Raw genomic sequence first — 10,119 nt, 5'->3', positions numbered from 1 at the left:
GTGATTTAAAATCTAGTCACAAGATTAGTTTTTATAAATGCCATCTTTTTAAACGAAAAAGCCAGTATGGACTCAGTGATGAGTTGTCACAGCAAGAGACAAAGAAAAGTTACAAAACCCACTGTTGCTCTTAAACTAAAATTGTGTCAATTAAACTGTACTCACAAACTTCTCGTCAATACCCTAAAAGAAATATTTTCAGTTAAAGGAGCGGCAAATCAGAATTAATATTTATTTCACGAGTGTGTACCAGTGCACGTGTGTGTGTGTGTGTTTGCTTTTGACCTAGAAGCTGTAAGCATTTTTTGCTACTGTGATTTTGCACAAGGAATTAAAATGTCAGAAGGCTCTCTAAACTTTCTGGTGGAAAAGAAGAAAAGAAAAATACATTGCATCTGGAAAATTGCTAACCCCTTTGATTTACTTCTCCTCCCTTTCCCCTGTCACATTCCAGGCTTTTTCAGATGAGTGAAATGTCAGCCTCCTTGAAAGACTCTTAAGTTCATAGAGGCAAAGTAAATTAATTGAAATGAAGATGCCTTCCATGGCTTGGATCAGAGCGCGATCTGCTCTTTGTACTCTCTTAGAATCTTCTCTGTGATCCTACAGCCTTGAGGGATATGCTTGGAAGCCCTCGAGGCAAAAGGACAAGAGTAAACGAATTTTTAAAATTCAATTTCAGAAAACATACTTAAACCCAGTAAGTGTCTCTTTCTAGTGGGAAAATATTTATGGCAGCTAGACATCTTTTGTAATAAAATGTTAAATCAAGCAGATGATGGAAATGAGTGATGGCCTAAACAAACATTCTTTGACTTCGTAACAACTCTGTTCTTTATTACTTTTGTGTTCTCTCTTTTTAGTTTTGTTCCCAAGAAAAACGTGTTCCACTTTGGCCTTGAGAATTCTGCTTACGTGCAGGAGCTTTTGTTAAAGGACTGTTTAGGCAGCTGTTAAGTATCCTTCCTGTTTTAAAAGAGGGTGACTTTTAATATATGCATATACGTGGTCCGTAGAAATGTGTGAACTAAAATTTAGGACGAAAATGTAAGGTTTTCTTTTCAGAAATCTCCCCATGTTCCTTTTCTTCTGCTTTCTTAATTGCCATTGAGGTGTCCCTGGCCTAATGCCTTAGATTTTTCTATATGAGAGACAAAACTCAGGTTTGAATCAAGTTTGAATTTCACTTCATTCCTTAGTTTTCCTTCTCGGAAATTTTCTTCTCATTATAGTCTAATAATTAGTTGGAGTTTCTGTGACTCGATTCTTTTCAACTTAAGTAACATCTTTTTAAGTGAAGCTCTGTATCGTCAAAAGTTACACAAATTTAATTCAATCAGCACATTTTTGACACCAACACTGTGTGAAGTACTATTTGGGATAATAAAATCAGCAATGGAACAATGGTTTTTGTCCTTGTTGGGTTCATAATCTTTCTGGACAGACACGTACCTGAGGTTTTCACCTTCAACCGTGCTTTGCATTTTAGGAAGGCAGAAAGAATTGCCTAAATTTTGTGCATGTGTTACCATTCTGACCTTTGTTTTTATTGATGGAAAATTTTATCCTGTAAGTGGCTAAAATAAAATAAAAATGAACTTTTGATGAAAGAGGGTATGATAAACCTAAAACAAAGAGTTTATAAATGGACTTCTGAATTTTCTCTTGCTCCTTCTGAACTTAGGTTAAACAAAGTTTCATATTCTGGAATCCATATCATTCACAAAAATATTAAATATGCATACTTAGGAAAGAAAAACTAAGGAACAGTTCATTTATTTTTATTGGGGCTCATTAGTGACAGTATTGAAATCAAATGCTTTGGTTCATTAAGTAGTGGATCTGCTTGGACATTTGTTCCCATAACAGTCTCATCCTCTGTTTGTTCCTTCCACACTTTTTTTTTGCACAGATTGTCTAATAGATAATTCTTATACTCTCTTTCCTGAGTGATTTGGGTAAAGTTTGGACCGTATGATAAGAGAGAAATTTAATGGAGCTAAGGTCTGTGGTTTCTCTCATAAACATAAAAATAAATTTCATAAAATGGTTTGTAGAATTTTGAAAATATATCATTTATTCCTTATGAATGTTAAATACTGATTATTTTCTTCTTATATAACTTCTTATGAAAGCAGACAAAGAGAGCCACTGTAATCTTTGCCCTCAGTCCTGACAGCATATCTTAAAAGAATAACAGAGTTACTTAACCTGTATAACCTCGAGGAAACTCATGAAATTTTGTGTATAAATTACTGGAGTGTATTGGTTTCATTCTTTCAATTGGCTGTTGATTTTTTTTTTTTTTTGCCTCCGAGGAAGGGGGTAAGGGGTGCACCAATATACTTAATACAGCTTTTACAAAGATGATATGTTTTTGTTTCCTCTTAGTATCTGTACTTCCTTGTCTCAAGTACTGGGTGCTTATTTGACTTCCGTAATACAATTCATAATCACCTCCCTGTGTTTTATATAATGCTGTCTTATATGTAATGCTCTAGCTTTCGTTTATTGGCAACTAAACAAGTTGGCTAAATAAGAAGTGAAAAGATCAACTACAGTGTTTACATAAGTTGTTTGAAATTCTCAAATTACTTTCTAAACTTGCCAATGACCCTGACTTTTGTCTTTCAGTATTTAAATCAAAGAATATTGTAAATGATGCGTGGTTATGTTAGTATATTTTTATTAAAGTAATGCCCATTTTTATTGCCAAATATTTTAGGAGAAATATGGAAATCATCTTATTTTCAAAATCTGTTTGGGTTGACTCCTTTTTTCTGATTAGAATTTCAAGATGTATGTTTATTATTTAAAACATAATTGATAACTTTAAGCCATTTCTACTTTTAAAAGTTAGGGATCTAAAAATTCTAACAGACATTATTTCCTTACAGGTATTCATATTTTGCCTTGAAGAAAGCCTGACTTTTTGAGAGGGAATCTATTTTATAAAATTATATATTAAAAAGTGCTTTTGTTCTTAGCCTGTAAGTCTCATTGTATATATTTTATGCAAGCCAGGCAGTTAATGTCACTAATGATGCAAAGGCAAACAAAATCAGAAGTGAAATGCCTAACACTGGAGTCAGAATTTATGGCACGGGAACCTCATAAATGGATTAAATGTGATATTGGTTTTACGGTGTATAGTAAATGCTAAAACAGGATTTTGCTTTGTTTTAGTAACTCTTTTGAACTAAGCATACTGCTGTCATTTATCCTAGAAATCTATTACAAAAATGGTAAGCAAGTCTTCAAGACAGTGTCTAACTAATTCCTTAGTTTTTCTCCATAAAATAGTAAAGGTTTTTTGGTTTTTTTTTTTCTTTGTCTTTTTAGGGCTGCACCCTTAGCACATGGAGGTTCCCGGGGTAGGGGTCGAATCAGAGCTGTAGCTGCCAGGCTACGCCACAGCCACGGCAACATCAGATCCGAGCCATCTGTGACCTACACCACGGCTCAAGGCAATGCTGGATCCCCTAACCCAGGCATCGAACCCTTGTCCTCCTGGATGCTGGTCAGATTCTTTTCCACTGAGCCCTGACAGCAGGAACTCCGATAGTAGAGCATTGAAAGAATTTTTCCTTTTCTTCTTAGAATTGTATAGTACTATACATTTTTTAAGTTCAAGGGACAAATAAATGACTTGCGTATTTCTTCATGACACTATTTTATGTCATGTCTGACTTTAGAAAAAGAGACATCGCATAAAGTTTTTCATCTATCCTCACATAATGTACACTTGCAGTATTTTCTTATGTATTTACCTGACATATATTTTAAAGACTTAAAGCAATAATTCAGAACAATTACCAGCATTGTCAAAACATTGCATTTTTAGTAGAAGGCAAAAGGAGCCCCCTACAGGTTACTTACATAGTCCAGTTAGGGAATATGAAAAAATTCAAATGCTCAGCATCTCTCCACGTCACTAGAGCAGTGTTCATAATGTAAAGAGAATGCTATAAGAAGGTGTATCGTTGGACAGAATTCAAAGGATCCATAAACTGAGATAGAGAAATAATTAAATACTTCCACTAAAATCCAGAATGAAATGCAGCATTTCCTTTGATTTATGAAAATGGGCCAAAAATCCGAGTCGTTTTAGCAGTACCTGTGCTCTTGTCACCGATAGAAAAAATAGATATTTGCATCTAACATTTATTAGAATTATTAAAGATATCTTGAAATAACTACGTTTCAGAATTACCACTTGACTAGGACAGGTTTCAGATTTCTTCAGTAGTTTTCACATGACTTCAAAATTAGGGTAATTTTTAGCTTTGTTACTGAATCTTGTTATTTAATCTATCAAAGATGCTCAGCTATTATTGCATCCTAAAATTAGTTTTGCAAATATTTGGATACCTGTATTTCAATATAATTTGTTTCCATCCTAAGTGCATGCATTTTATTTATTAAAAAAAAAAACCCAAAAGCTAAGAAGGGGTTCACAAGATCACTAAACTACCAGAAGGGTCTGTGGCACAAAAGCAATTAAGAAACCCTTTTTAATGCACCAGGGTTGTTTCTCCAGATTAAATAAATTTTCACGCTAGAGGAATATAATACAGTGCATAAGAATTTATCAGGTTATCCCTTACTAGAGAAAGAGAACAGAACACTTTAAAGCAGGCATCCCCAAGAGCATTTATTGTTGAATGAATGAATGAGGCATTTTAATGAGGATCCCGAGGAACCAGCGTGCAGGAGATGGGAGCCAAGCATTTGGGAAGAGGCAGGTGGCTTGGGCAGCATCATGGTAGAAGTTTGAGCTTAGGCATCCTAAGCTTTAAAATTTTAGAAAGTTTATTCAATTCCTCTGAGCCTTAGTTTTCTCTTGGATAATTGAAAAAGTTGTATAAAGTTTGAAACTAACAAGATACTTTCACATGTATTTTTTCTGACTTCACAATTTTATGGCAATGCATATTACTATCATCTCCATTTTCACAGAGGAGTAAATTTATGGTCAGAGAGTATAAGGAGCTTCTAAGTCCAACCCCCCTCCTTCTGTCTTTTTATTCTTCATGTTTTCCTTAAAGCTGTGAAGAAAAACAAATTGCAATAGGCATTTGAAAACACTCTATCCTATTCTGTAAAGTACTTACTTGAATATTTTCTTTGCAGACTCCGTTTTTTTCTTCTTTTGAGTCAATGTTAAATTTTTCTTCTTTTTTAATCTTTAAATTCAGTTTTACTCAGTTTATCACAAATTTATTGAAAATGAACCCCCTTTTGCCAAGACCTGAAAGAAACTACACACTGGTTGGGGAGATGAAGAAGTACAATCAGTAATTAAAATATGCCATGGCAGTGGCTTGAGCAAAGTGCTCTTGGAAAACAGCTAACAAAGCAATTATTTCAACCTTTGTAAATCGTCATGGAAAGCTGCAGAGAAAAGGTGACATTTGAGCTGGACACTGGAAGATGAATAGGAACTTGTAAAAATATAGCATTTTGGAGTTCCTGTCGTGGCTCAGTGGTTAAGGAACCATGAGGTTTCAGGTTCGATCCCTGGCCTTGCTCAGTAGGTTAAGGATCCGGCGTTGCCATGAGCTGTGGTGTAGGTTGCAGACGCAGCTCGGATCTGGCAAGGCTGTGGCTGTGGTGTAGGCCAGTGGCTACAGCTCCAATTGGACCCCTAGCCTGGGAACCTCCACATGCCGCGGGTGTGGCCCTAGAAAAGAGAGAAAGACAAAATAAATAAATAAAAAATAAGAATATAGCATTTTTATCTCTTTTTTTCCTGAAAGAAAACCCAGATGTTTCTTGAAAAGCTGGGTCCGTATAAAATCTGCATATAAAAATATCTGCACATCTTTTTACATACATCATATGACAACTTTTCTCTAATTTTAAGTATCTCTTTTCCTTGTTATCATTTTATGAACTGGATTGAAGTTCTCAGGTTCAGCAGAGAAATCATTCGCTTTATTCAACAGTGTTTTTCAGGTTTTTTACTCTCAGATAATTCAGTGACTATGTACGGAGCCGCAGTATCACAATGTTTCATGCTAGTCGTGGGGGTTATGAATAAACGCAGCCATGACTTTTGTTTTCAGGGAATGATCAGTTCACTTGCATGGATGACCTGTGCTAAAACTTAACCTGATGTGAAGACATAGCAAACATTTTAATAAGATCTTACATAGGTATATAACAGGAAAAAAGGACACATTCTAAGTGCAGCTTCAAAATACACATGCAGAAAGCCGATAGAAAAGTTCAATAAGAAGGCTTCACCCCGGTGTACCCCTTGATCTCTGACCAAGAAAAAGACCGAAGATTCTGAGGTCATAACAGGAAAAATACTCCCTACCCCATGTAAGAGAAAAGAAAAAGCAGCAGCAGTGGGTGTTGCTTTTATGTCTTTAACTCTTTGTCTGCCTCAGCATGCCCAAAATTCGTCTCATTTTTAGCCAAAACGTTGGCCCAAATTTATAAACAGAGGTTTAAGGGAGGAATTGCTCTCTCTTATCTTGAGCCCTCCATTCCCAGCTGTGAAATTGATTGATGTTTTTAAAACCCTAAGAAGCCTCCCCTTGTAGATATGTTTTCTGGTTCAAAGGGGGAAAAAAAAAACGTCAGGAGAAATTGTTCAGGGAAATACCTTAGGGGAAAAAAAATCAATGACCTTGGAAGAGAGCTATATAGCTAGATGCTATGAAGAGGGAAAACCCTAAACTTAGTGGATTAAGAGTGAAACTACATGGCAAGAGACAACTTCTAGGCTCCTGTAGTCATATGACTCAGATGCACACTTGTGGCTGTGCAAAGTTTTTCTTAGATCTGAATTTTGTCATGACATATTTCCATTGCCTTTGCTGAGATCCCTGTTTGGCGGAACAGAATCAAGATTCTGATCCCAGATGTGTCACTGATGATCAGTGCCACCTCACCTCGCAGTTCTCAGAGTTCAATTCAATTCAGCAAATATTTATTGAGTGCTTAGGGCTGCCTACTTTCCTGAGTCAGAGAAAAGTAATGAGATGCTAGGAAAATGTGACATGTCTCCGGTAAGACAGAGTTGCATCTCGAAAGCCATTATCATATTATCATCACCATTTTCAACCAGAAGTTCAATTGAATTGCATCAATAACACCAATAGTGTACACTGCTTCGAGCTACAGTAATTTCCACCCTGTATTCTGATTTTTATCTGCAGGAACCACTGGATACAAACCACAGTCCCCAAGGCTTCCCTTGGAAGTAAAATAACACCATCCCTGGCCGAGCATCGTTATACATGTCCCTAATAGCTCAGCGGAGGGACAGCACTAGCCATTATGTAAACTAATTGGGTTAATTCTGCTCTGGAATTTAGGCAAATAATGTAACTGAGATAAACAGAGGGTCACTTATGCGTCTACTTGTACACATTTGTCTACACTTCTTATTTATACTACTAAATGCTTAAAACAACACGGGGCTATAAATTTGCCTCTTCCTTCTGATTCTCTTGGCAGAGTTTCTTACAGGCTTAACTTTTCAAGAGTGGAGTTCGGTCTCTTCTCAAATAAATAAGAGAGCAGTGGAAGGAAAAAACTGCAGCTACAAAGTAGTTCTAACCCATTAAATGCAGATGGCTCACAGGGGGCTTCAGCAGCAGCAGCGAACACACATCACGCTGAAACGTAGGGCTGTTTTCTATCACTTGTTACCATTTGAATGTCTGTCGCAGGAAAGTGAATTCCATCTATCTTCCTGGCCATCAGCTGCCCTTCGAATGCTCCTGTCTCTGATGTAGCTAGATTCCTCTTCAGAACTTAAGGAGATGAATGAGCTCTTGCCACACGTAGAAGTGAAAGAAAACATTTCTTTCTCTGCCGGAACAGATGAGATTCATCATTAGGAGAATGGATTTGACCTTGTAAAGTAGACCAAAGCAATTTACAAACAAACCCCTTTGGGACGATGGCCTTTATCCTGGTCCGCTAACGGAATTTTTTTTTTTTTGGTTTATGCTCATAGGTATTTTGCAAAGACTGTTGAATCTGATCACCTGAAAAGAATCTAAAAGGTGGGATAAAAAATCATCGCTAAGCCTTCCCGTGCAAAGAGAGTTTCATGGGCACTTAGAAAAATCATAGGATTTATTCTTGGCTATCCTGAGTCAATTATCAATCATCAGTCAGTCAAACTGATCAGAAATCCTTAAAGACATCCATCAGACAAATTTGATGACAGCATATACAACAGAACTAGAGATCAGCACGGAGAGAGATCTCGAAATTAGGTGAAAAACTCTATAAGAGGACAATTGATAATACTTAAGGATTGATGGCTCATTGCATCTCCTCAACTCACTGTATGAGCTTGTTTCATCTACTTATCTCTTAATTTGCGATCTTTTTCCTGTAGTTTCTTCTGCCCCCTCCTTATCTCTCCCTTCTTTTATCTGTTCTCCCCTTTCCTGGAGCCCATACCTAGCCCAAACCCATTCTTCAACGACAAGTCTTAGGTGGCATTCAGGGAAAGGGCAGTTATCAACCCCTGGGATAACTCAGCCACAGTAAGAAAGCAACTTCCCTCTTTTCCCTAGAGTGAATGTTCAGCTGATCCTGCTAAGGTGAACGACATAATCTTGAGTAAACCCAGCTGATAAATCATGTGACAGCGGCTCCTCTACCCTGGACCTGCTGCGCTTTGGTCCTGCTGTTCATTTGTCTTTTTAAATGAGTTTGGAACCCATTCAGCAATGGGACGCTGAGATAGAGATTAAAAGTTATTGTTTCACCCTGCACATAATCGCGTCAGTTTAAAACTTTTGTAGAAAGCCATTCCTTCTAAAACTTGTGGGCATTTATTGTATTTATTTTAGTTTTCATTTGGCAAAATCTACCACTTGAAAACCTAAACAAAACCAGACAAGGTGAAGGATATTGAGACTTGCAAAAGATCAAAGATCTATGTATTTTTAAAAGTGCAGAAACTTGAAAACATTTATTATTGAGGAAAATATTAAATCCACTTATTATTTTTTTACCAGTAGATGGCACTGCGCAGGTGTAAGAGAAGTCTACACCAATGTGATTTGAGGGAAGAGGGGATCCAAAACCATGTGGCTGGTGTGACGTTCCATCTTCCCATTCTCTGGCAGTCCTCTACACCCTTCAAAACTTTTAGCTTCGTTTTGTTCCGAGTGCCTATTATCTGACCCCATCCTGTTTTCTCTGCCCCTCCCTGCCATATCTAGTTTTCTTTCCTATCCAGCTTAAACATCACCGCCCATTCTTTCCCTACCCTTTGGCCAATACCTTCAAAGGCCTGCTGTTTATCTTTTATCACACCTGCCCCCACCTGGGCTAATCAACGTTGCTTAAAAAAACATCAGAAATATGTGCAGATTAGCTGTGCCTAAAGAATGCATAGTAACTCCATCTAAAATATGGGCCCTTGGTCCGAAAGGGCGCATCTGCATGCCCAGCCCAGTCATTCCTCTTTCTGTTTTCAGCCATAAACATTTCAAAGCTTGGCCACTCTTCAAATCCTTTACCTCAATACCTCAATGCTCCCTACCCCACTGCATCTTCTTCATGAGAAAAAAAAAAAAAAAAAAAAAAAGCCATCCTGTGGAAACTCGGTTTCCTTCTACTGCATCTGTAAATATACCTGTTAGGTGTCTTTCTTCTGGTTTTACTTTAGGGAAAGTGATACTGTCTAATTCTCCTTGTTCTGCCTTGCATCCTTTTCATCTTGACAGCGTTTTTATGGTATGCTCTGTCGGTCGAAACTTCTCCTTTTCTGCCATTTACCTAATCTCATTTGTTAAAAAATAAAAATAATAATAATAAAAGTGGGAAAAAAATCTTCAGATTTGCCCCAAAACTTCCTGTGAAGTTGTATCTGCACTGGATACGTTTTTCACTTGCCATTCATGTTCAAACCTCTGTGACTGAGTTTTGATTTCTACCAATCCATGGAAAGTCCTTTCTTTTTCATCTTCCAGTTCTTTTTTAATGCATGCATATTTTATATACATCATTTTTAAAAAGGGGGTCATACCCTATTTATTATTCTGTAACTTCTTTCTTCATTTATCTCCTCTTTTTGACAACAGGATTTTTAAGGGCTGATAAGATTTCTGTTACATTAACACAGTGTGTTTAAGT

This window comes from Phacochoerus africanus, chromosome 7 (assembly GCF_016906955.1).
Source record: "Phacochoerus africanus isolate WHEZ1 chromosome 7, ROS_Pafr_v1, whole genome shotgun sequence".
NCBI lineage: Eukaryota > Metazoa > Chordata > Mammalia > Artiodactyla > Suidae > Phacochoerus > Phacochoerus africanus.
Note: the sequence above shows the minus strand (reverse complement) of the source record.